The 26,137-nt window shown below is 40.4% G+C and overlaps 1 protein-coding gene across 5 annotated transcripts in view; it reads left to right on the top strand.

The window, feature by feature from the left end:
- PDE4D (phosphodiesterase 4D) overlaps nt 1-26,137 on the top strand; it is a 1,562,006-nt gene that overhangs the window by 111,803 nt on the left and 1,424,066 nt on the right. The window contains exon 1 of one of the 5 annotated variants that reach the window (XM_025387168.1): nt 19,560-19,736. The exons of the other annotated variants lie outside the window; for them this stretch is intronic. The gene's annotated coding sequence lies outside the window, so the exon portion shown is untranslated. Of the gene's footprint in view, nt 1-19,559; nt 19,737-26,137 lie in introns of those variants that run through there. 5 annotated transcript variants of the gene reach the window in all.

The following is a 26,137-nucleotide window of genomic DNA, read 5'->3' as shown; positions in this document are numbered from 1 at the left end:
ATTACACAATGATTCCTTACACTGTGTGAAGTATGAAAGTTCTATAAAAAGATTTCTCCACAATTCATTTTATAGTCGTCCTGTCAGTAGGTTTCATTAACTCTACTTTTCTGTTGAAAATATGGAGTCTCAGTAATTGTGATTGAGTTGGTCATCCCAGGTTATAAAAACAACAGTTTCAGAAGGGGCTTGAATGAAATATCTTCTGCCTTTCGATCCAGGGAAGTTAGTACTATACCTCAACAAGGACTAATGCAAGGACCAAATGTAAGGGCTAAACATGGGACATCACAGCTATCAAATTGATGAGAGAGGCCTTATCACTTCTTAGATTGCTCAAGAGGATGATGTGAGCAGAATAATGGCCCCCAAAGAGGTTTATGTTTTCATCTCTGGAATCTTTGAATACGTTAGTTATAGGACAAAGGAAAGTTAAGATTGTGGATGGAATTAAGATTACTAATCAGATGATCTTAAAATAGGGAGATTATCCTGGATTATCCTGGTGGGCCCAATTCAATAATTTAAGAGGTAGGCAGGAAAAGAGAAGAAATTGTGACTAAGGAAACTAAGGGGCAGTAGTCAGAGGGATATGACATTGTGTTCTTTAGAAACGGAAAAAAGGGCCACAAGCCACAGAATGTGGATGATCTCTAGACCTGGAAAAGGCAAGCAAAGAGATTTTCCCCTAGAGCCTCCAGAAAGAAACTCAGCCCTATGAACCTCTTGGTTTTAGCCCACTGAGACTCATAGGACTTCTGTCCTATGGAATTGTGTGACGATAAACTTTTGTTGTTTTATGCCACTAATGGTAATTTGTTAAAGTAGCAGTAGGAAACTTATCTGCGTGGTGCTGTTAGAGCCTGATTTACAGCTCTCTACCTTCAGAGCAGACAGTGTGACTGGGAGCCCCCTGTTATCACCAGGTGGGGATGTTACAGGTTAGATCAATAGTTTATTCAACTGTTTATTAATAAACATTTATTGCACATCTACTTGGTACAAGGCACTGTTCTAGACCAAACAGTAAACAAGACATAAAAAATCTTGCCTTCATGAAGCTATTATTGTAGAAAGGGAAAGATAATAGGTAAAATGCATCATATGTTAGATAGCGATAAGTGATGAGGAAACTGTAAGGAGATAACAGTGATAGGAAGCAGTGTGTGTGTGTGTGTGTGTGTGTGTGTGTGTGTGTGTGTGTGTGAACGTGTATATGTATGTGTATATCTGTGCATATGTATATTAGGTTTGTAAATTTTAGATGGGGCTTCTAGGCAGGTTCATTGAGAAGTTGATATGTAAATAAAGATCCTACCACTTCTTTTAGGAAGGAAGAAACAGCCAGTGGCTTTCTGTCCCAAGCAAAGGAAATGCAAAGGCTCTGAGGACAGAGGGTTCCTGGCACTGGAGGGATGGGAGATGGTGAATAGGTGAGAGTGTAGGTAAAACTTCCAGAGTGCCAGGTTCTTTCACCCTCAGGTGATTATATTCACCCTCAGGCCAAGCCTTAGAGCTTTTCTCCTCAGCTGGTGGTTCTTGCTTTTTTTTGTTTTAAAAAAATTATCATTCGTACTGCAGAGAAAAATCAGACCATTTCCAAAGGGCAGCCTAAGGGAGCTGGAGGCAGAGAGTATCTGAGAGTGTTTCAGTGCTGATAACCAATTTTATGGATCAGTCATTTTAATTAATAAGGAGAATGGGGGAAAGTGATGCAAACAATATAAGTCCCGGTTGGCATTTCCTTGAATGTTGAATACCTTTTACTTTTCAAAGGGTAAGGAGTTTGGTTAGTGACTGGAAACAGGCAGAATTGGGGTTGCTCTAAACTCAACCAGCTGGTCACAGAGTACTGTTGGCAAAGGTTGGCCTCTTTTTCTTGCTTCACATGGCTCATATTTAATATAATACTGCAGAATAACTTTGATCTCTCTGCCTTTAGCCAGATGTCACCACCACTATCCCCTTAAAACTGTTGGCTAGCATTTCTTTAAACAAGCAGGCTGCACAGAGCACCTTATGTGATTCCAGCAGGGGAGGAAGGGAGGAAGTTGTGAGGGTTGGACACCCAGATCTAAGAAGGAGGGAGATGTAGGTAGAACGACCAGCCAATTGGCAGCAGTAGGCTGCAACAGCCATACACTTGCCCTGGGAAGTGGGAAATAGGAGCGATGACAGAGCTTGGTTTTTCACACAGCAAAGATCTATGACAGCGAGAGAGAATAGCAATGGAGTAAACCGAAGGAAGAAATAAGATGCCTCCAGAGGGATATGGCAGCTTTAAAACATGGCCTCAAAATCCTTTGACACTCCTTCCATCAAGAAATGGGGTCTATGTCTCTTCTTCTTGTATCCTCTTGTGACTGCTTGACCAATAGGATGGGGTAGAGGTATCTGTTTCTGGTGCAGACCTTCGGAAATGAGTCACTTCTACTTTCTGTTTCCTGAGAGGCTCGCTCCCGGAACCCAGCCACCGTGCTGTGAAGAAGCTTCACCTAGCCCACAGAAAGGCCCATATAGAGAGGAACCTGCAGTCAGCCATGTGTGAGAGCCATCTTGGAAGCAGATCCTTCAGCTGGTCAAGCAATTCCAGCTGACGTTACATGGCACAGAGATGAGCTGTGCCTGTTGAGCCTTCCCCAAATTGTAGATTTGTGAGAAAATGAAATCACTGCTGTTACTTTCAGCTACTAAGTTTTAAGGTAGCTTGTTATATGTGAACAATTGTAATGAGGTGCATTTTAGGTGACCAGGAAGGAGAAATATCAGGTTTCATGCAATACTGAGGTTGCTTTGTTATTCAGGTATATAAAATATAAATCATATGATTCAAATCTTTTAACCACTTAGAGTTTTTTTATTCTCTCCTTTGAAAAATGCACATATACCAACCTTTTGAATACAGTTTCAAGAGTCTGAATACCTTCTACATCCATCCGTGGGCATAGACTCCAAGTGGATGAACCTCTGTGATCAGAATCTCTCTTCACTACTGTGTTATAAAGTGCAATTTCGTGTAAGCTTAGGGAAGGAAGAGGGAGAGGACACTGGACTTTCTGTTGTTAGACTTGTATTTTATTCCAATCCTTTCATAGATTTGCTCTTTGATTGGAGATAAAGTGTAAAACCTCTCTATGTCATACTCTATATCTATATGATATTCTATATCATAATTTCTTGGATGGTAAAATGTGGATTAAAATTCTGTCCTTTCTTTCCTCAAAGGAATGTTGAAATTTAAAAAAAGAAAAAAGAAGTGAATATGCTTGGAAAAGTCATATCTGGCCCGTAAGAAGTATACAATGAATATTTGTTGAATTTTTAGCTGTTGTTATGGATAGGGGATTACTTGATTAGGTCGCTGTGCTGTTATGACATAGATACTTATTTTCATCCATGGTTCCTGGCTTCTAGCTCCCATAGTCCTTGTTATACTGTTGGGGCACTTTAGGCCTCAGGAAATGGAATCTTTCTCTCTAAGCTTCTCCTGTCCTCCTTTCACTTGCCCAAGGCAGGACTCTAATCTGATTGTTGGTCAAAATACCCTCATTCCAGATCATGTCCTATGCAGGCACATGGATGAAACTGGAAGCCATCATCCTCAGCAAACTAACACAGGAAGAGAAAACCAAGCACCACATGTTTTTACTCATAAGTAGGAGATGAACTTTGAGAATACATGGACATGGAGAGGGCAACATCACACACCAGTGAGGGGAGGGAACTTAGAGGATGGGTCAATAGGTGCCGCAAACCACTATGACACATATATACCTATGTAAAAAACCTACAAGTTTTGCACATGTATCCCATTTGTTTCATTTTTAAGGAGAAATAAAGAAAAAAACCCCAAAAATCAAAATACCCCCATTCCAGAAAGAGTCCTGCTCTATACCTAAGAGGAAGGCATGCTACACAGAGAGGCCAAGAAAAGTCTAAGTAGATAGACATTGATGGGTTTAGATCATGCACTTTTTGTCCAATCACATTTCTACATGGTTGTCAATCATGTCTATGTAATGAAACCTCCATAAAATCCTAAGAGGATTGGGTTTAGGGAGCTTCCAGATAGCTGAACACGTGAAGGTTCCTGGAAGGTGGTGCATCTAGGGAGGACACAGAAGCTCGTGCCCCTTCCCTGATACCTCACCCTACACATCTATATCCTTTGTAATATACTTTATAATAAACTGGTAAGGGTAAAAATATTCCCCTGAGTTCTGTGAGCTGCTTGAAATTCCAATTAACCGAACCCAAAGAGGGGGTCATGGAAACCCCAACTTGAAGTTGGTTGGTCAAAAGACACCAGACTTCTGACTGGCGTCCACAGGTGGAAGCATCTTTGGGACTGAGCCCTCAACCTATGGGATCTGATATTATCTCCAGGTAGATAGTGGCAGAATTGAATTAGAGGACACCCAGTTAGTGTTCACTGCTTGATGTGTGGGGGAAAAACTCCACACTTTGGGTAACAGAAGTCTTCTTCTGTGTTGATGATTGTTGTGGTGGTGGCGTGAGAGTAGAGGAAAAACATGGTTTGAGAGAACTTTTCCTGACACAGAAGCCCAGACCTTTAAGGGCAAGGTTTTGTCCATAAAACAATCCTGGAACAAGGTCCCCAGGAAACAAGCACCAAAGGATATAGGAGTGGAAAGAGGGGGTCAGTTAGACATGTCCATCCCTGTCACCCATATTACTTTTTACCCTCTGTTATCCTTAGTTTTATAGTCAGTGTAGGGGAACTAGGAGAAACAGTAGCATGCAAAGATTAGTATCAATTTACACCAAAACAGAACACTGCCCATGAGCACAAGGAATTGGAAACAATATACACAAAAGTCTCACAAAATAGAAAAGAACATGGACACTGGCTCTAACATTGACGTCACTGGGATAGAAAGTCTATTTACATTGTTGCTTATGAGGTCAGCAAAATATTTCAAATAGCAGCTTCTTGGCTGCCTGCAGTGGGTCGGCAAATGTGAAATAAAACATGAACGGCAGACCTGACTTATGAACAGAATGTTCCAAGTTTCCTTCTTTGCTTTCTTCTGTAACAGATCACCTTGTCCTTGTTACTGTGTCGGTAGATTTTTATCATCTCAGATGACAGAATCCTAGTATTGGCCAGGGCAAATCCAAAACACAGGTGATGAGGGGCAACACCCAATGTTAAAACCTGATCCACTGTGGTTATTTTTTCTTCGCATTGTGAAACTGTAAGGATGAAAATGGGCAGGAGAGTAAAAGCAGCAATCACGTCTGCATGGACTGAAGGCACTTTAGTTTCTGTCAGACATGGTGACAGTGATCAATGCATCACAAAATCTAAAACAACAGATGCCAAGCACAAACTGTGTCACAGATCCCTGATCAAAGATATCTACCATATGTTTAGCTTTCACATCAATGTATGTCAAGTCAATTTTGAACTAGAAGCCTTTAGATATACAGTTCAGTACCTCTTTCTCCTTTTCTTCCTCTTTTTTCTCCAAGAAGTTCCCAGAATCTGAATTTAATCATTATTCAGATTTGGCTATATTTGCATATAAATACATTGCTTGTGATGGATTCAGTGAAAGTTCATGAGCAGGGCTGCCCCTGCCCAGTGTTGCACTGGCTTTCTGCCCATCAGTGCTGGAGCTGGCAGAAACACCCTGCAGAGGGACAGAAGCAAGTGACCTAGAGGGGCCTGCGAAGAGTCTTAGGAGGGTAATTACAACACGTGTTTCTTCCTTTTGGGAGTATCTAATTGGGTTCAGTGTGAAGGCAGCTCACTGTCAGGCACATGGAAAATACTCTGAGTTAGGATGGTTGAAGTATGGTCACAAAATATCCATGAGTGCATTAAATCCATGAGGATTTATTAGGGTCTCTTAAGCATTTGATTCCCTTTAAGGAAATCACTGCTAATAAAGAGGCACACAGCTTAAGAAGCTGAAGCAGGGTGAACAAAATTGACTTATAGCTCATAGGTAGAGAAAGCAGAATTCCTAATTAGTCATTTTTTTTAAAAGCATGTACTAAAGGGAAAATTGTTATATATTTTTTTCCAAAGTTTCTTTGGTCTAGGTGTTGTTTGCCATTTTAATTACAGATTTATTATCTATTTTGTATAATATATAACTCAGAAATTATTATTTAATTTTTCCTCTTTTCTTGCATTGGGCTTGGTGCTGGGGAAACAGAGACAAATTATGCAGAGTGCTTGCTTGTTGAGAATTCACACTCCGGCAGCCTGGTGTAGCCATGTGGACAAACAACTACTGTGCAATTTGATGAGGGAGACAGAAGGCAGGGCAATGGCACAGGTGGAAGTGCCCAACTAGGGTACAAGGAATTGAGGGAAGGCTTGAGAGAGAAAGAGATCTGAGAGCTGTATCTTCCTAAAAAGTTGGTATATTCCTATATGGAAATAGGATTGGGAGACAGAGGTGGACATTCTGAGAAGGGGGAGCAGTAAGTACAAAACATAGAAGTGGCAATAGCATTATGGACTTGGGGACCATTGGTAGGTTGATAGGATTCGAGCACACAAATGTTAGACCAGAAAGACTGAGAAATGATGCTAGAGAAGAAAGTAGGACACAGGCCATGGAATGATTTGTGGGCTGTACCAGAGGCACTTGGATTTTATGAGAGCCTTGGAAGGTTTTTATGGTAAGTGTTGCCAGTGCCCCTCCCATATTTCCTTGGCAGTCACTGTTACTGTACAAGACAACAGCTACCAGTCTCAGAGACTACAAGTTTGCAAGACTGTAATGAGGCAGGCCCAAAGCACCAGGAGTTAACATCCTTGAGAGCATCACTCAGACAATGATGCAGAAATCGCTCAGATTCTTCACCCCTGGTGAGGATGAGTCTGCAGAAGGTTTTGAATAATATCTCAGAGGTTCCCTGTGACATTGAGTCTCGCCTGATCACAGCAGTTGTCTGGTCATTCACACACCAGTATTCTTCCTTCTCATACTTGCCATTCTTGCATACTCTCCTACATTTTGCTTCCTGGGATCCCTTCTCAAAAAACTACTCGTGCTTAAATTCTTTGCTCAGGCTCTACTTCTGGTGGAATCCAATCTGGGACAGGTTTTTGGCTTGTGGAGGAACAGTGTCAATGAAGGTGGAGTCTGGATGATTTTCATGAGAATGCAAGTGAGAGTGGAAGATGCCGGTTCAATTTAGAAAGTACAGTTTATTGCAATTATGGTCAAGCTGGATGTATTCCGGGAGACAGGGAAGGACTTTTCGATGATTCAAGGTTTGGATTCATTGACTGGTGGGATGCATTAAGCAAAGTATGGAATACAAGAAGGGGAATAGGATTTTTGGTGAAATACATGGGATTTGGATTTGATTATGTTGAATGTGAGATATTTCCATGGACAGTGGAGGCATTAGAGAAGAGAACTAGTTGGGAGACCCCAGTTTGGAAGCTGAGCATCAGCCCCTAAGTAGTAGAGGAAGATGTGGGTGTGGCTGTGGTCGCTCAAGCTGAGTGTGGGAATGGGGTGTAGGAAGAACCCAACAAAAACAAACTTCTGGGAGTACCAACCTTTAACAATCAAATATATGAGGAGGAACTTGCTACAGTGAAGGAGTGATCTGCAGGACCAGTCAAGGGCCAGGGGAGTGATGTCATAGAAGCCAAGAAAGGGAATAGTGTCAGGAGGAGGGAGGAAGCACACAGAGTGAAAGACTGCAGAGAGGCTTGGCAAGGTCAGACTTAATGCTCCCATTGGATTTGGAAGTTGAGTGGTCATTGTTGTGTTTAAGAAGTTCATACTAATTTGGATCAATTAGAAAAGTAGTAGAGATTTCCTCCACTTAAGACATTAGTTTTATTACTTGAAAAATAGGCTAACCAATAATTACCTAGAACAGGGATTGCTTTAATGAATAGACAAGAATAATTTCTAATTATAGGTAAGCATGATTTGAGTGACCATACTGAAAAATGCTTCCCCTCTATTTATGTGATTTGTATGAAATTCGGTGCTTGGAAAGCTTCAAGTTTGTACGCCGAATTAGGTAAAAGTTTTTCTTTTAAGCTAGTTGCTATTTTTTAGTTTCAAGTTGGTCCCTAGTTCTGTTTGAATTATCACAGGTTTTAATTTTATGTTGCCAAAAGATAAGGTTTAATACTATAGCTGATGCACCTTTGAATTTTGAATAACAGTTCTATTTTCTTTGTACTATTTAGTTATTTGTGGTTAAGAATCTGGTCTGTAGAGTTACACTGCTTAGCTATTATAGTAGCTCCAACACTTACTCTTTAAGATCCCTGGATAGGTACTTTGCTTCTCTGTGCCTTGATTTCCTCATCTGTAAAATGGAGAGAATACAACTTTTTTTCAGAAGTTAATTCTCAGTACCAAATGAGTTAATTCATATAGTGTATTTAAAGGCATGCCTGGCACAGAGTAAATGATCAGTACATTTTAGCATTAGAAATATTTGTTAGTATTTTTTCTATTTATAATCTGTTACTATTATTAAAAACTGGGTGGCAGAATAGTATAAAGTAATAATGATTGAGCTATAAAACAGATTAGGGTTCTGCTCTCAAATTTTCTGCCAACTCTCTGAACTGGGACAATTCCATTCACCTCTCTGAGTTCACATTCTTCACCTATAAAAGAGGGAGGTTAGAATAGAACATCTTTCAAGCCGGCCTTGGTTTTGATATTCTGGGAAGCATACCTTTTGCTTGGAAGCAGCTGATTTACACAGTAGTCTCAGCTGTAGTGTGTTTTCCCCTAAGGGAAAGATAAATGGGCAAAAAGGGGAAATGGAAAGCATTTCCATTAGGCAATTGCTTTCTGGAAAGTACAAATAATGTTTTGGTTGGTTTATTTTCATATAATTCATTTCTTGGGCTAAAACACATAAATCATTTACTTATATTCAGAGGGCTTATCATTTCTGAGTATACTCACGGTTGGAAAAATTCCAAGTGTTTTTCATTTTTTTGCCCTGTTTTTTTCATACCTTTTACAGAAAAATAATTGTTTTTAGGGCATTCATTTCATTTGCTAACGTTATAATCTGTACAAAACAGTCCACTTAATTATTCTTTTAGATTGTAAACATGACACATGTAAATAAAATAATAATTATATAATGTGGTGTTTTCTTGTACCTTACATTTTTTTTAGATCTGAAAAATTGGTCCCTGTTCTTATTCTGCATGTACTCCAGTGAATCTTTCCTTTGATGAGTTATTTTTCATGTGCACACATGGGGGAGCTTTTGAGACACTAGTTTGAATGTTACACTTTGATGACTTTGTCAACAACTTGACCCTAAGATGATGGACTGGAACTCTTCATTGAAGGAAGTGTAGCCGGGTGCAACTGGCTATAGAACTGACTTCCCTGGTACTCACTGTCTCATATACAGCCCTAGAACCAATTCGTAAATCTCTTTGAAAGATAGCCATAAATGTGTATTTTCTCACACAAAAGAGTAGGGCTAAGAAAATGAAAATGAAAAGTGAAGGCAGATCCAGTGTTTTCTAAAACTTCAATAAGAAGTATATGAGGTCATAAACTTGGGAGACTGCCTCTTCTGGTGAAATGGGGGAAGTCAGTCAGAAACTCTGATTTTGACAGCAACATTATTTAAAGGAGTTTCTGAAATGATCAAACATGTTCTTCCATAGCAGAATAAAAGTCTAAAAGCATATGAGAAATATGAGAATATTTTAAAAATCACCTCTGGAGGAATCAGAAACAAAAGTGAATGGCTTGAGTTAAGCCTGACGCTCTTGGTCTAGCTCTGTTTGCCATTTAAAGAAAATGCAGCAAAATAGAAATGTGTTAAGTGAAATGAAACCCCATAGGACCTTGGCTGACTTTTATTGTTATCTTTCTTGTGACCCCAATTTTTGGGTAGCTAAAACCATAAATAAATATATAAAAATAGACCTGGTGACAGCCACACAGATACATGAAGTAGCATCAGGAATGATTGGGGCTTTTCTCTGCCCCAGTTTATTTGGAAATAACTCCAAACTATTTCATATATAAATTATATATATATATATATTTTTCAATGCCTATCATAATTACATCTGTATATTTTGCTGATAAGACAAACTTTTAAGTGCCCTTAAAATGAGGATTCAATGAGAAAATAAATACAGCTGATTTTAAAATGTTATTTAGTTTCAAGAAAAATCTCTTTAGCAAATATTTTCTTGAAAAGTATATAGTATAACTAGCTTGATAGAAATGTATATAAAATTAAACAGAATCTTTCATGATGAATTGAGAATAGGTAAAATTTGTTTACCTTCTTATTGTTTTTTCATATGTAGGCAGCCAAGTTTCATCCTCCACGGTTTGCGTTCAACTCCTTGCTGTTTTTTTCTCTAATCTGTTCCTCAGTGCCCTTATTTATTCTCATGGTTTTAACCATTAACTATATTCCCGTTCTGTACTTTCATCACCGATTCCAGTTGTACATTTTCTATTGCCCATTGGATGTTCCTACCTGGGTATGGAAGTCAAATTGAATGTCAGCTACTAAACTTACCTTCCATCCTCCGCTTGCTTCTTTGGCTTCCTTCTTTACCTACCTTCCCAGCTCACCGGTTCCTCCTGACTTTCCCATATCTGTTCACTAAACTACCATTTTTTGAATCACCTGGGCTTGGAAATTTGGTGTCATCTTTGACATTAACCTGTCTCATGTATACTACTGTTTCAGGGGTTCCCAAGGCCACCCTCAGGCTTGCTAAAAGGATGCATGGGACTCGGAAAAGTTGTTATAATCAAATTATGTTTTCCTATAGTGAAAAAATACAGATTAAAATCTGAAAAGCAAAAGATATGTGGGGAAAAGTTGAGGAGAAATTAGGTGCAAGCTTCTAAAAGTTTTTTTTCGGTAGATTTTCACAGATGCACTTAATTCTGCAAGCAGTAATGTGTGACATGTGCAAAGTGTTGTCAACCAGGGAAACACTTGAGCTTTGATGTTTTTAATGGAGGCCAGTCACATAGTCATGCAGCACCTGTATGACTTACCTCAGCTACTCAGACGTCAGCTCCTCAGAGAAGGAACAGGCACCCATCATGCATCACATTGTTAGCATAAACTATCTGATCAAACTGTTACCACATGATCCAAGGCCTCAGGCATACAACACTGTTACCAGGCAGAATATACCTATGGCTCAAGGCTTACTCTCAGGAGCTGGCTTAAGTTCAGTCTTGAAGAGAGGTTTTTCTTGGGCATGTGCAGGGTTTGAGCCACCTAGATTTGCTGAGTTAATCTTACTGCACATGCACGTAAAATCACCAAGCTTTGCTGGTTGCTGGGAAAATTCAGAGCATATACTGTGTGGTGTTAGGTATGTGTTTGAGTTCTGCCTTTGAGACAATTAAATGAGATGTGATTAACATAATGCTGGACACATAAATATTAAGTGATGTTGATTTCTTGTTGTTGTTGTGATTTTTATTATCTCTGCCCTTTTCTATCCAATATCACTTCTTATGTTTAGCCTAAGACCTGATTGTGTTCACCTTCAAGGTGCACTAGCTCCCCATGTCAGCAAACTTAGGATGTTATGCTGCACTAACAAACAATCCCCAAATTGGTGTTGCTTGCTAAAACAAGAGAGTATTTTTTGATGCTTCTGTTTGTCTGTTATGAGTTGACTGCGGCTCTGCTCCAAAGTAGAATCATTCTGGGACCCTGACTGAAGGAACAGCCCTGATCGGGACATTGTGGCAGAAAGAAAAGAGCATATTATAGAACCATAAAATGGCTCTTAAAATTTTGCTTGAAAGTGGTGCATATTCTGTCTATTCCCATTTTATTGTCTAAAGTAAGTTGACACAGCCAGGCCTGACGTTATTGGATTAGGGATGTATACGATTCCCTTGGAATGGTGGTGGTGAATGTTTGAACGGTAATATAATCTGTCAACTTCCTAGCTGGCCTCTGTGTTAAATGGTTATTAGAGTATCTAAGGAGGCTGGAAGCAGAGAGGCCAGCTAGGATACTCTCATCTATCCTGCTGACCATCACTAAGTTCATATCCTCAAAATTCAGTGTTGACAAACCATTTCTCTTCTCTATAACTGCTGTATCATGGTCTTCTCTTGATTAGTCATGTAAGCTCATTTTTAAGCTCAATCACTCATGACTTTCCTATACGCCATATGGTTTTATGAAACCATAAAATTAACCAGCATCGGGCACATTTTATCTTAGCACCTTTTATACCTTTGCCCATACATTCACTGAGATTGAGGACCCCTTTTTGAAGAAAGTTACCATTTCATTCACCTTTGAATTCTCCAGAGCCTAGGTACCTTACCCATGGTCATGGCTGAAACATGTAATCAATAGGTGTAAGAGTAAGTATTGTCCCAGTGTTTCAAAGAAATCCAGGTGCTATTCAGTGACAGAGGTCAGGCCAAGAGGGTGAAGGGAGGCTGAAACCCAATCCATGCTTTGCTCACAAGCCAAGTCCTGAGATGGGATGAGGAGAAAGAGATGTCTTTTTCTAATCTCATTAAAGCACTGAGTAGTGTGGTGGGAGCTTTTCTTCTGGGGTTTTGTTTACTAAAAGACTTCCTACAAAGAACCTGTATGCCCCACAGAGACCATATGTATGGACGTTATTGTAGGGCAGCAGGAGAAAAATGCTATTTTGGTTCTGCTTTCTAGAAAATTTCCAGTGCTGGGCCACCAAGTAATCTAGCTCCTCTGCATCCTTTGGATGTCTGTGGCTGAGGACAGCTTCACGAGATTGGGTCCTCAGAGCTGCTTTGCACTTCCCAGGAATGGAGCTGTGGACCATGCCCTTTTTGTTCACCCAGGTTTTATTTATTTTGGGGGCAGCACCTCTTTTACCAGAGAAAGTAATTCTTGAGGCTAAAAATATACTGGAAATAAGAATGAAGAAAAGTAACTGGATCAGCTATACTTGGTAAAAATACCTAAAGTTCTGTTTCATGAACGTGTTTCTAAAGATAAAAACTAGTCCCTGGCAATGCAGCAAATAGCCAAAACGACTTCTTTGGTTGACTGGTTTTATTTTATTTTTTTTTCTTTTCCTGGTTAGTTTTAAAAACTGCTCCACAAGAAATGTGTTCCAAATTCAGTGCCGATAGGGAGCATTGCCTATTAGCAGGCACACAATAGTTAGGAGCAGAAAGGCATGCAATAGGGCTTTGATCGCCCAAGGCAGAGTAACTATGCATGGAGGACCTTTATTGCTGCCTGAGAGGTGCTTCAGTGTGGGGAGTAAATGCTCAGTCATATTTGCCATAATAGCTTTAAAGCAAGTGGAACCACTGTGCATGTTGTCAGCAACATACTGCTTTTTTTCTTTTTTTCTTTTTCTTTTTCTTTTTTTTTTTTTGACAGAGTGTTGCTCTGTCGGCCAGGCTGGAGTGCTGTGGTGCTTTCTAGGCTCAATGCAACCTTCGCCTTCCAGGTTCAAGTGATTGTCCTGCCTCAGCCTCCTGGGTAGCTGGGATTACAGGTGCGCACCACCATGCCCTGGCTGATTTTTATATTTTTAGTAGAGATGGGGTTTCACCATGTTGGTCAGGCTGGTCTTGAACTCCTGACCTTGTGAACTGCCCAGCTCGGCCTCCCAAAGTGCTAGGATTACAGGTGTGAGTCACCATGCCTGGCCCTTTTTTTTTCTTTTAAGAGTATTTTACTTATGTTTCTATTTTGTGTCAAGGGGGTTGGTTCCTAGATTACTGAGGGAATAAGCCAAACAAAGCAAAATTTGTGTCACTCATATTAAGGTATTAATTTCAACACTAATGAGATGTTGAAAAACATGGCAAAGATGATTAGAGGATATTGAACGAAGGTAAATTAAGTAGGTAAACTTAGATTCGTATTTTCAGAATCCTGGTATTAGGAGTAGAGTATGGAGCTAATTGCACTGTGGTTGGAAAGGGTTTTAAATCATAGGGAAGATGAGGTTTGATCAACTCAACATGTGTCCCCTTTACTAGTGGGGAAACACAAGGGCATTTATATCAACATGAAATATTCTTATTAATTTATTGAAATAGCAATGTATTTGTGGCATTTTGGGATTACTGTCATTACCATAACAGAACTGTTCATGCTTCATATTTATGGGCTCCAAGGTTGCTCTAAAATTCCTTCATATCCAACTAGGCAATTATGACTCACCCGTTGGACAAAACAATATAGTTCTATTCTAGCACTCAAAGGATCTAGTCACCATTTCCAAGACTGAGCAGACTTTCTGGAGCCAGGTCAGAAAGAAACATTAATGTTGTCTTCATTTAAGTACTATGTGTAGAAAAGATCTATGTATTTCCCATTGAGCAGATGGATCATCTTTTTCAGGAATTGTTTTTCATCTGTAGTCTCAACAGATGCTGTTAATATATTTTACTTTGCCCTTGCTTTTTTTTTCTATTTGAACATATATATATATTTTTTTTCCTTCAGCATGATGAAAAGTCATTTAATTACAAATATTTGTCTTCAAGACCTCCCTTTAAGCCTTTAATAGGGAGTAATATAATGACTACTGGTAGGTACAGTCAATCAGTCAGTCACCTCTGGGATCATTCTTCACAGTTCTTGGCTCTTGGTTTCTGTAGGAGTTGGCAGGTAGATGCCAAGTTTTATGTCTGAGTGGTCACTCATGAGATTTTTGACTAAATTGATGGATCATTTCTTATCTAGGCCTGAGATGGCCCTGTTGTCTGTTGTGGCTAATAAACAATATTTGGTCAGAATTTGAAGCTGATAGCTTTCTTTCAGTGTTCTAAATAGATTCTGTTTCTTTAAAGTGGTTAAAGTAGAACAATTCTTCAATCCCTTGATCTGATTTGTGGCAGTAGTGATAAAGAGGATTATTACTACAAAGGGGCCAGTTATTTATGCTTGTTCATTCATTTATTCTGGAATGTTTGAGTGCCCATGACGTGCTGGCTCTTGGCGCTGTGCTAGATACTGGGGGTTCAGTAGTGAGGTCCAAGTCAGATACAGTCTTTGTCCTCATAGTATGTAAAATAGTCAAATCTAATGGGGAATACAGAAATAGGCGGTGACAAAATAAACTGTATTGTGAGGAGTGCTATAGGGAAGCACAGTGAGCTCAAAGGAGGCACATGAACAATATTTGGTTGCCTGTGTGTATCAGGAAGTGTGCTAAAAGCTGAATTTACAGTTAACTAACAAAATAGACACTGTCCTTGCCATTGTGAAACTTACTATTGGTGAAAATCAGTGTTGACTGAATAATTACATACATGCATACATGTGATGTTGCTATAAAGGAAAACACAAGTTGTGATGAGAGGCTCTATCAAGCGTTCTTATTTAGACTGAGTGTTGAAGGACCATGGATCAGAGGTTAAGACATTTAGGCTGAGACTTATCGTTTGGAGATAGTCACCAAAGTGGGGGAAGAGAAAGGTTCCAGGTGGAAAGAACATCACTTGCTAAGGCCTGGGGCAAGTGGGAACAGGAGAATGTATTGAGCAGAATGTTTGCTATGGTTATGTCATTGTGTGCAATGAGGGGTAAAGGCAGAGGGAAGGACCAGGGATGCGGATGAAGAGTGACCAGGATCACATCACCAGAGCCTACTCAGCCACAGGAAAGTGTCTTAAGTTTACCTTGAGGGGAATGGAAGAGCTACTGAAGTGTTTTAAACATGAAGGACATATGAGCAGATTGATATCTTTGGAAATTTGCTGTGGCTTCTGTAGTAGATTGAAGTGTGGGATGAATTAGGAGGCCTGGAGACTAGGATGTAGGAGGCTGTTACAGGAACCTCGGCGAAACAGTTCACTATAGAGTAATGCTGGGAGTGTGAGCTCTGGGGCCACAATGTCTGGGCTTAGTTTCACTTGTGTCACTCAATAGCTGGGAACCTCTGAGCAATCACTTTTCTTCTCTGGCCTTCGGTTTTTGCTTCTGTAAAATAAGGATGATGATAACAATGATGCTTATCTCACAGGGTTGCTGTGGGTTTATCACCATTTAGTGCTTAGAGCAGTTTGTGGCCCATTCTGGGACTCTGATATTCATAACTATAAGATAATAAATTTGTATTGCTTCGAGTTACTAAATTTCTGACAATTTGTTAAGCAACAACAAGAAACTAATACAGGGTTTTCTGAAGAGGCCTGACAGTTGTAAGCTATAAAAATCTGGGAATCAATCAGGAGATATATATATATATTTATATTTAAAGATGGAGTCTCACTTTGTCACCAGGCTGGAGTGCAGTGGCATGATCTCGGCTCACTGCAACCTCTGCCTCCCAAGTTCAAGTGATTCTCCTGCTTCAGCCTCCCGAGTAGCTGAGACTACAGGCACGTGCCACCACACTCAGCTAATTTTTGTATTTTTAGTAGAGACAAGGTTTTACCCTGTTGGCCAGGATGGTCTCGATCTCTTTTCCTCATGATCCGCCCACCTCAGCTTCCCAAAGTGCTGGGGTTATAGGCGTAAGCCACCGTGCCCAGCTGGTAGTATATTACAAAATCAATGATATTATATATACTGTATTTTGTGTAGGCTGTGTCCTCCAAGAAGGCTAATGGTTGAGAGGCCAGTACAGGTAGGAATTGGCTTTCACTGATAAGCCCTGTGCCTAGGGAAGAGATGCCTTTTGTAATTTATCCTTGTAAAAAGGGCATCTTTTTCAAATTTACACATAGTCACTTTGGGTAGCTAATGGCAGCCCTGCCTGGCACAAATTAAGTACTCAATAAACGATATCTGTTATTAACTGCTGTATGACTGTGCAAATTATTGAACCTTTTTATGCCCATTTTCTTATGTGTAAAAAGGTAATAATGATCCCTACATAATAAAATTGATTATAAGAATTATATTAATATATGCAAAACACTGAAAATAGTGCCTGGTACAAATAAAGCATGCCAAAAAGAAAAATAGGGGTAGGGAGCATTCATTCATTCAACAATGTTTGAGAGTCAGCTATGCAGAAGCATAGGGCTGTAGCTTGGAAGACAGACAGATATGTCCCTGTCCTCATAGGGTAAACAAAAACTTCCCCGATAATGAATTAAAGCTGTGATGTGTTATAAAAATGAATTCTAGGAAATGGAGACAATGAGGAAGATTGGAGAAAGTTTAGAAGTACAAAGAACAAGACTCTGATTTAAAAAGCTGATTCCAGAAATATTGGAATGGTTTCAAGAAGGAGGGCAAGGTTGGCCATGTTGCCCATTCTCAGAGTTAGAACCAGATTACATAGCTACCTTTGTCTATGACTTAAGAAATGAGCTGGGATAGAAATTAAAATGCACAATAATATATTTAGAATTTATTTGTCGCACTGCAAAATTCCCTAAAGGTTAGAAAGGAAGATACACACACACACACACGTATATGTGTATATGTATACATATATATGTATATTTCACTGATTTTTAAGCATATTATATAACATGAAAGATTTCTTACTTAAAATTATGAAGTAGCAAATGAAGTCTGGATCCCGGATCATTGTAGACATTTCAAGATTTGATTTAATTTATCATATTTTTTCCCTTTTGAACTGGGAACAATGCCCTGATGATCTATTTGAAGAAGTGATATGATAGCATCCTACGTGACTGTGCTTGCTCTATTCTATTTGCTGTTTCCTGTTTAATTCTGATGGTGTTGTGGATAAGTGAGACGACCTTCCCTAGGGAGATTTATGAAAGCACTGTTGAACAGAGAACAGAACATGGTGGAATATTCATCGGTGACTTCAGTAGTTCAGGATTACTCTCAGATCCAATTATTCTTCAGAGCTTTGCTGAGGGCTTAGGGTACCCAAGGCAATATAACATTTCTTTGATATGCTCCTCAGTATTTCTTCTTTTTAAAGAATCCCCAAGAGGAATTGCATCTGAAACTGTAGCTAGTGCCATTCCTTTTTGCTCTCCTTTTTCTCCTCCCTTCTTTCTAAAAATTCAAAATGATGATTGTGTTTTTTTGGGGGGAGAGAGATGGCAAAAAGTTTCCAGTGCAATTTATAGGCATGCATGGGAAAACTGCTTTCCCAGACAACATTATGATGCTAACACTCAGTTGTTATTTTGGGGGATTGTTTTTGGACTGAAGGAAAATGTGTAGCAGCACTATTAGATAAATCAGCAATCCTAGCTCACCTGTATCTTTCAAGGAAAGGAAGGCTTGGTGACAGTGTTTAGGACTGTGGTAGTCACAATAACAGCCACTCAAAGATGTCTCTGGAACCTATGAATATGTTTTGGCAAGAGGGGAATAAGTTCATCAATCAACTGAACATGAGATGGGGAGATTACCCTGGATTATCTGGGTGGGCCCAATGTAATCACAAGGGTCCTCAAGATGGAAGAGTGAGGCAATAGAGTGTCAGAGTGACGCAGCATGAGAATGTCAAGCATCACCCAGTCATTGCTGGCTTGAAGACGGAGGAAGGGGCCATGAGCCAAGGAATAAGGACAGTCCTTGGAAGCCAGAAAAAGCAGGAAAATAGATTCTGCTCTGGAGCCTCCCAGAAAGGAATGCAGCCCTGTTGATTAGGCCAAGAAGATCCCATCTGGGCCTCTGATATCCATAACTGTAAGATTATAAATTTCTATTCTTTTTTCACTAGTTTTTTCTTTAGGTAGTTACAATAGCAACAGGAAACCAATACAGGAGTTTTCTGAAGAGCCTGACAGTTGTAAGCTGTAAGAATCTGGAGATCAGGTAGTCTATATTTGTAAAATAAATGATATTAAACATTTTAGAAGTGGTTTGCAACTCTCAGGCAAGTCATCATTGAGTTCAATAAGACTCTAGAGGAAGAGGTAGAAACTAAAAATAATTTAAAAACCCATGAAGGTCTATACAGGTAGAGTAAATGAGGGAGACTAGCCTGGTTGGAAGAGAATAGGGAGGCAGGGGGAGTGTCATTGACCAGAGAGTACCTGGTCATCTCCTCATGGTGATTGTTGCCATAAGGACATGTGATCACTTTTGCTAGATCTAGTTTTTTTCAAAAGAAGCCCACATTTTGAAACGTAATGTAAATTATCCTAATATTTAACTCTAGACAATTTAAGTAAAAACCAACCACCAACCAAACGAACCTCAACACAGGATGGCTATGGCCTGTGGGCCACTGGTCTGAGACAGTGAATCTAGAATTGCAGTCAGCTGGAATGACTTGTATTTTCACAGTTCTGAGTGTAACGCCCACCGTTCCACTTTACAGTCGAAGAAAGTGACGTAGGGGAGTTAATAATTGAGCTAGTCAATGGTAAACATAAGGTTTCAAATTGCGGTGTGTCTGATTGCCAACGCCAAGTTTTTCCATCTCACTGCCTCTAAGGCAAAGGAGGAGATTAATAATGGAGAGATAAAAGGAGACATGGAAGGAAAGCGTTTAATATTTACTAAGCACAAAATGTCTACCAAGCATTGACCCAGGGATTTTCAGCACATTATCCTTTAAGTCCCACAACAATTTTAAGAGGTAAGAAATATTCTAATTTTCCATGAAGAAACCTAAGTCCAGGAGAGGTCAAGTAACTTGTACTTGGTCACACAGAGAGTAAGTGTCAAAAGAAATTCAAAAGAACACATTTTCTCAGTGATTACAGGTTTTAGAGAAGAGGAACAATGCTTCCTCTGGGCCTGAAGAACAGAATGAAATAAGGGCTGCAAGGGAACATGCAGGTATTCACACTGCAGGAACTTGTCTCTCTTGGTGCCAGTGGGAGGTGAGGCTATCTGGTAAGCTTAAGAATAGTTTATAAGGGGGAAGCAGGTGTCAGACTGGATATTGCAGGAGAAAAGAGGCTGCCACCAGGGTGACCTGTACAGGAGATGGAGACATGATGTGGAATCAATTGGTGGACCATTGAGAAAGGCCAACAGACAGGAAGGCTTTGAGTGGAAAGAATGTACAGACCCTTGCTTCTTTCCTCAGCATCCCTTGCAGGTGGTAAACAGAGAGGAGCTGAGTGCCAGGACTGGCCATTGGCTTTGTAAAAGTTGAAACCTTAAGAAAGCAGGGTGGCTCAACTTCATTAGCCAGCAGGAAATGCAAATGAAATCTACAGTACCACATCAATACCATTTGATATCCATCAGGATGGCTAAAATAAAAAAGACCGACAATGCTGTGTGTTGTGAGATGGTGGGGCACCTGGAATGCTCCTAGACTGTTGGTGAGAGTGTAAACTGGTAGATTCAGTATCTATGACCGTTTTCAATCTCTATGAATGCTGAACATATGTAATATCCTATAGCCTAGCAATTCTGTTTTTATATGTGTATGTCCAGTGGAAATGTGTACATTTCTGTACTGAAAGACATATGCATATAGTAGCATTATTTATAATGGTGAAAAATGCAAACAACTCACTAATGTTTGGTGTAGTGACAAAATGAAATACACAGTAGCAATAAAGAATGAGCTTCAATACATACAATATGGATGAATCTAAAAAATATAATGTTGATCAAAGCATCCAGATACAAAAGAGTGCATGCCATGATTTCATTTACATAAAGCTTACAATCAGAGCTCTGGTGTTAGAAGTCAGAATGGTGGTTATATTTCAGGGAAGAAGGTGCCTGAGATAGAACATAAGTGGACTTCTAGGGTGCTTCAATATTCTAAGTTTTAAAATTTTATTACTTGACTGTGTTCACTTTGTGAAAATCCACTGCCTTTATGATTTGTGTACTTTCTGTGCATACATTATGTTTCAATAGAGAATTAAGATAAAAAAATATAATGGGAGTCTAGAATCGTGACAGGGCAGTGTTGAAATTGTTGACAAGTGCAACTAGAAAAAAAGGCTGAGTTGTTTAATGCATTCCTGATTATACTGGGTAAAGCGAGCTGGGGGAAATTAGGGACACAACAATGGTGACAGGAGAGAGAGAATCACCACATGGGGGACTGAAAGGGGAACAGCATCTTGCTATGACGAAGTCCACCATGTACCTGTCATGGGACTGACGACAAAATATTACAGCAGCTGCATGGCTATATCTAATCCTGTTTCAGAAGATGTCAGCAAAGGCCATTAGCGTAGTGCAACCTGTGAAGGAGTTGCTTGTTTAAGGTGGATACAGAATAGATCCTGACAGCTCACTTCTTGACCTTGTTAATTTTTGTCTTAGTTCAGCACTAGAACTCTGTGCAAAATATTTAAGGCTGCAATATCATATTAAGCAAATTATATGCAATGAAAACAAAGCTTTTGCTAGAGTTGTGAGCTCACATATGGTTTCTCCTGGTTTGTGGTCGCCTAGGGAGAGAAATGCAGCAGGTTGATGATGATGTAAACAGCTAAGTTCCCTGGGTGGTTTTAAAGGGAAAGGGACAATTCACTCATTTTATGTATTTACTAAAATTGCCTTCTCTCTCTCACTTTCTCTCTCCCTCCCTCTCTCTCTCACACACACACGCGCGCACACACACACGTGCACACACATGCACGCACACACACACACATATGCACAAAACTGGATTTGGGATCCTTGTTTTAGAAATGTCTAATCACTATCTGGGTATCTTGGTTAAAATAGAAAGGTCACTTGTCTTATGAATCAAAGGTTAAAAAATATTCTTAAAGGATTAATTTCCAAAATTGCTTTCAAATAGCATGGCTGACCAGCTTTTAGCAGTCATTATTAATAAGAATGGTGGGAAATTATGGTCAGGTTTGCATTTTCTTTCTTCTTATTACTTCCTTCTCTTCTAGGTTGATTTGTATTCTTGCCTTTCCTTATATATTGCTTATCTTCCCACAAATTTCATGAAGATAATTTTTAAGTAAGTTTCATTTTTAATTTTCCTTTAGTTCTAGAAATTCTGTTGAATGTAGTTGATGATATGTTGTTATGACACCTCTAATGGATTATAAATAGTCCATTGTATAGCACATACCAAAGAGACCTTCTGATTGAATATGCAAATTGGGGCCTTTTAAGAATGGAAGGGGGTGCTATGAATAATTACACCAGGACAATGGCTGTGAACCAACACTATCTTGGACAAACTGGGATGTATGAGTACTCTACCCAGAGGCCTCCGGGGCAGGAGCTGGCCTTGTGAAAGCTCTGTCCTGTGAGGGCAGCTGCTTTCTGGCCTAGCCACTCTGGACTGAGAATTCACAGGTGTTCACTCAGCTAGGTTTTCTCTCTATAATAAATCCTGCAGGGGTTCTCTAATTTAGGACTTTACAGAGGAATTAATTGAAAAAAAAATGAAACTAATGCTAGGAATGAGCATCATAAGGCCTAATTACAAATAACATCTGTGGATACTACATGAAAGGTTTTGGATATTATTTACCAGTTCTTCCTTACTAAGAGTCTGGTTAAAAACTCATGAATGAATATCACTCACAGAATGGTCTTGATTCACGTCTGGTCTGATTTTTTTTTTGTGCATGTTGACTTCTCATGTGAGCTCTTTTCCTGCACACCCCACACTTACTTAGTCTTATATGGTCTTCATCCTACTCTGCTTTGTTCTGGGGCATGGCTTTCATATGTTAGGATCTTATGAATAGAAGCAGACAAATCTCAGTCTCATTAAACACAAGGTTTTCATTGGGTTTTCTAAAGGCCAGGTAAGGAAGTCCCTATGGCATGGACCGTGGTGCTCATGCTCCTCGTGGCTTGTCCCTGGGCCTGGCTCATGAGGTTTCGCTCCCACTCAACCCCTGTCTGTGTCCTGCCTCTCTCCGCCTTGGTGCTCTGGTCAATTGACTCACTGTTCTGTCCTGTGCACTCTGTTCCTAGCTGTGGGAGTTATTGGGTATTCAAGAGGCTTAATGCCTGCCTCATCTTTCTGTGGGTTCTGAACCCATGGGAAAATAAAGACATGGAATCAGAGGAGGATCAAAATGTCCTCTCTGCTAATGGTACCCCTTGTTCTGGTGGCGGGTTCCCTGGCCTGCCCACCATTCATCTCTGTGCTGAACTCACCTCTTCAGTCACAAACAAAGCAGCAGCACCTGCCCTGGTGGTGGCTTCAAACAAGGAGGACAGAAAACCATCTGTGCTGTCAGGCTGGTGGCCAGTGCGGAGGGAGAGTGGAAAAGGGGAGGAAGACAGGTAAGAGGAGAAAGAAAACGGCATAGAAAGCGGGGGAGGAGAGATGAAGACAGACAGGGTGAGGGAGAGAGGGGTTCAAACAAGCAGAACACAGAGGAGAGAAGGAGCGGGAGGGCAAGAAACTGAGACAGGCTGCCAGCACCATGGCTGGGTGATGGGTGTGTAATGGATCTGTATTAGTCCATTCTCACACTGCTATAAAGACATATCTGAGATGGGGTATTTTATTAAGAAAAGAGGTTTAGTCGGCTCACTGTTCTGTGGACTGTCCAGGCTTCTGCTTTTGGGGAGGCCTCAGGAAACTTACAATCATAGTGGAAGGCCAGGGAAAGCAGGCACATCTTCACCTGGATGGAGCAGGAGGAACAGAGAGAGAAGGGGGAGGTGCTACACACTTTCAACAACCAGGTCTTCTGAGAAGTCTATCATGAGAACTGCAAGGGGGACGTCCCGCCCCCATGATTCAATCACATTCCACCAGGACCCTCCTCTAACACTGGGGATTACGATTCAACATGAGATTTGGGTGGGGACATAGAGCCAAACCATATCAGAATCTTTCCCAAGGACCAAATAATTCCCTCTTCTGGCCCTCACAGAAAACGAATGAATGCTAGAGCAAAGGAAAGCACTGCTTTCTCAATACCAACAGGTGTTGATGGTAATTCCTGTTTCATGCGTTAAAGCAAGATGTGGCCAGAGGGAGAAAAGGGTCCCCCTAACCCCCGCATCCTGCCAACCTCCCTACCCCGGAACACAGGTCATGATATTCCCAGTGAAACTTAAGTACATCTGGAGCCTGTGACTGCCAGAATGTTACTATTCAGCCATTTCATGCACAGTGCCCTAGGGGTTGCAATGGCATTCCTACACAACTGCAATGCCTTTCCAACATTGTTGCTGAGGAATGTGAAGCCACATCTTTGTCACCAGTAAACTGCAGAACAGGAGCCTTCTGCCTGCAGGAGGAGGGTACGACCCTTCCTATTTTAAATAAAGAAAACTTGTTATTATTGTTGTTGTTATTTTATAAAATGGGAAGTTTATGAGCATAATGGAGATCTGTTCTTTGAAATATTTGCAGCTTGGATAAAACCAGGGAATTGTAGAGCATCAGAAACATTTCAATGAATCAAAATAAATCTCTTTCTCCGTAATGTTTCTTTCATATTCACTGTCTATAAGATCTGAAAAAGAATGCTCAGTAATGACGTACAGAATGTGCTTTCTCTGGAGAGGGCAGGGCAGAACAGGACAGGTCAGGGCAGGACAGGACAGGCAGCTATTTCAGTCCAAGGGGAAGCAGGGGCTCATGTTAGAGTCTGGGGACTTAGCCCTGGTGATTCCTCCAAAAGAGTCATAGGAACACTTGAGCTGTGTCCTTCTGATAGTCTCAGAAAAAAATCAATTTAGTATTCAGCGCTTATTCTTCAGGTCCAAATAGCACAGAAGACTGTAATGACAAGCATACTGAGCCAGGGCATCAGGACTCCCACTGGAAAGCCCAGAGTAGCCAGGTCCCAGCAGGAGGGAGAAACATGAAATTGAACTGTGAGATAGGACAGGAGGAATTTCAGATTAGTACGACTGGACAGCTTGTGGAAACTCATATTCTATTAAGGAGTGGGAAAGATGACCTAGTTTGGGCTATTAGGATGAAAAAAAGAAAATGTTTTTTCAAAGTTTCCATTTGGTATAGAATTTTTTTTTTTTTTTTTTTTTTTTTTTTCGAGATGGAGTTTCGCCCTTGTTGCCCAGACTAGAGTGCAATGGAGTGATCTTGGCTCACTGCAACCACCGCCTCCTAGGTTCAGGTGATTCTCCTGCCTCAGCCTCCTGAGTAGCTGGGATTACAGGCATGCACCATCACGCCTGGCTAATTTTGTATTTTTAGTAGAGATGGGGTTTCTACATGTTGGTCAGGCTGGTCTCAAACTCCTGACCTCAGGTGATCTGCCCACCTCGGCCTCCCAAAGTGCTGGGATTACAGGCATGAGCCACCATACCCAGCCGTTATAGAAATTTTATTGACAAAAAATTCTTCTTGTCAATTACTTTTTATCTCCCAAAACAACAACGGTTCTCCAAGCAGACTGCGTATCTACCCACCCGGAAGGCGTGTTCACCAGGACAGAGTGATCTCAAAGATTAGGATGAGTGGTTGGAGCTTGGATTTAATTTTCGCCTCTCTTGGTCTGGTGTGACACTCACTTATTACCCTTTTTCAAAAGTTCTAGAATCTGTTTCATTTAAGAGGTTAAAAAATGAGTAACTGATAAAAAAAATTCAGATATTCATGACCTTTTCATCTCTTGACTTGCCAGGTAAATCTCCTGATTGAATTTCATGTGCATGTTTATTTCATTTGCATTAAGTTTAAATTCTTCCAGGGCTATGCTGCTGCATCTATTTATGCAGCAGATTCTTCACTGCACAAGTTGGCTGGGCTGCAGGGGGTGAGTAAGTGCAGAAAGGCAGCCACACTTTGCTTAGCCAAGCCATGCAGTGTGATGTGAGTCTGTGCCAGCCCAGAGGGAGGGGCATCTTTTTCTATTTCACACAAAGGGCTAGTTAGTGGCCTTGATTGCCACTAAGGTTCATTGACATCATGGCCACCCTGAGATGTGCCTGCTTCATGCACATTGTTGTCTGGTAAATGCTTTTGATGATGGTCCTACATATATTTCAATTCAGTGGGAACATTATATGTGTTTTACTTAGGGAGAACTTCACCCCAAGTGCCTTGTGCTTGAAACAATAGTGGTGTTTTAGCCTTTGAAGACACTTGGTGTATGATCTGACCTTTTGCTTCTCTTGATCTTTGGGGCAGTTATACTTGAGAGTAAAGAGGCCTCAAATTGCTTGGTGTCCTACAAATAAACATAAAGAACTTAGCTTAGATATAAAAACCCTGAGAAATGGGGGAAAAAAGCCTGCTATCTGCACAAACAAGGAGAAAGGCAGTAGGCAGGAACAGAATGGAAGTCCGTGGAAGATGCTGTGACTCCTTTCCTGCTCAGCTCCTCAAGTCCTGGTTCTTGTT

Source organism: Theropithecus gelada, chromosome 6, assembly GCF_003255815.1.
Source record: "Theropithecus gelada isolate Dixy chromosome 6, Tgel_1.0, whole genome shotgun sequence".
NCBI classification, from domain to species: Eukaryota; Metazoa; Chordata; class Mammalia; order Primates; family Cercopithecidae; genus Theropithecus; species Theropithecus gelada.
The sequence above is the reverse complement of the archived record's forward strand: the minus strand, read 5'-3'. Positions and strand labels throughout refer to the sequence as shown.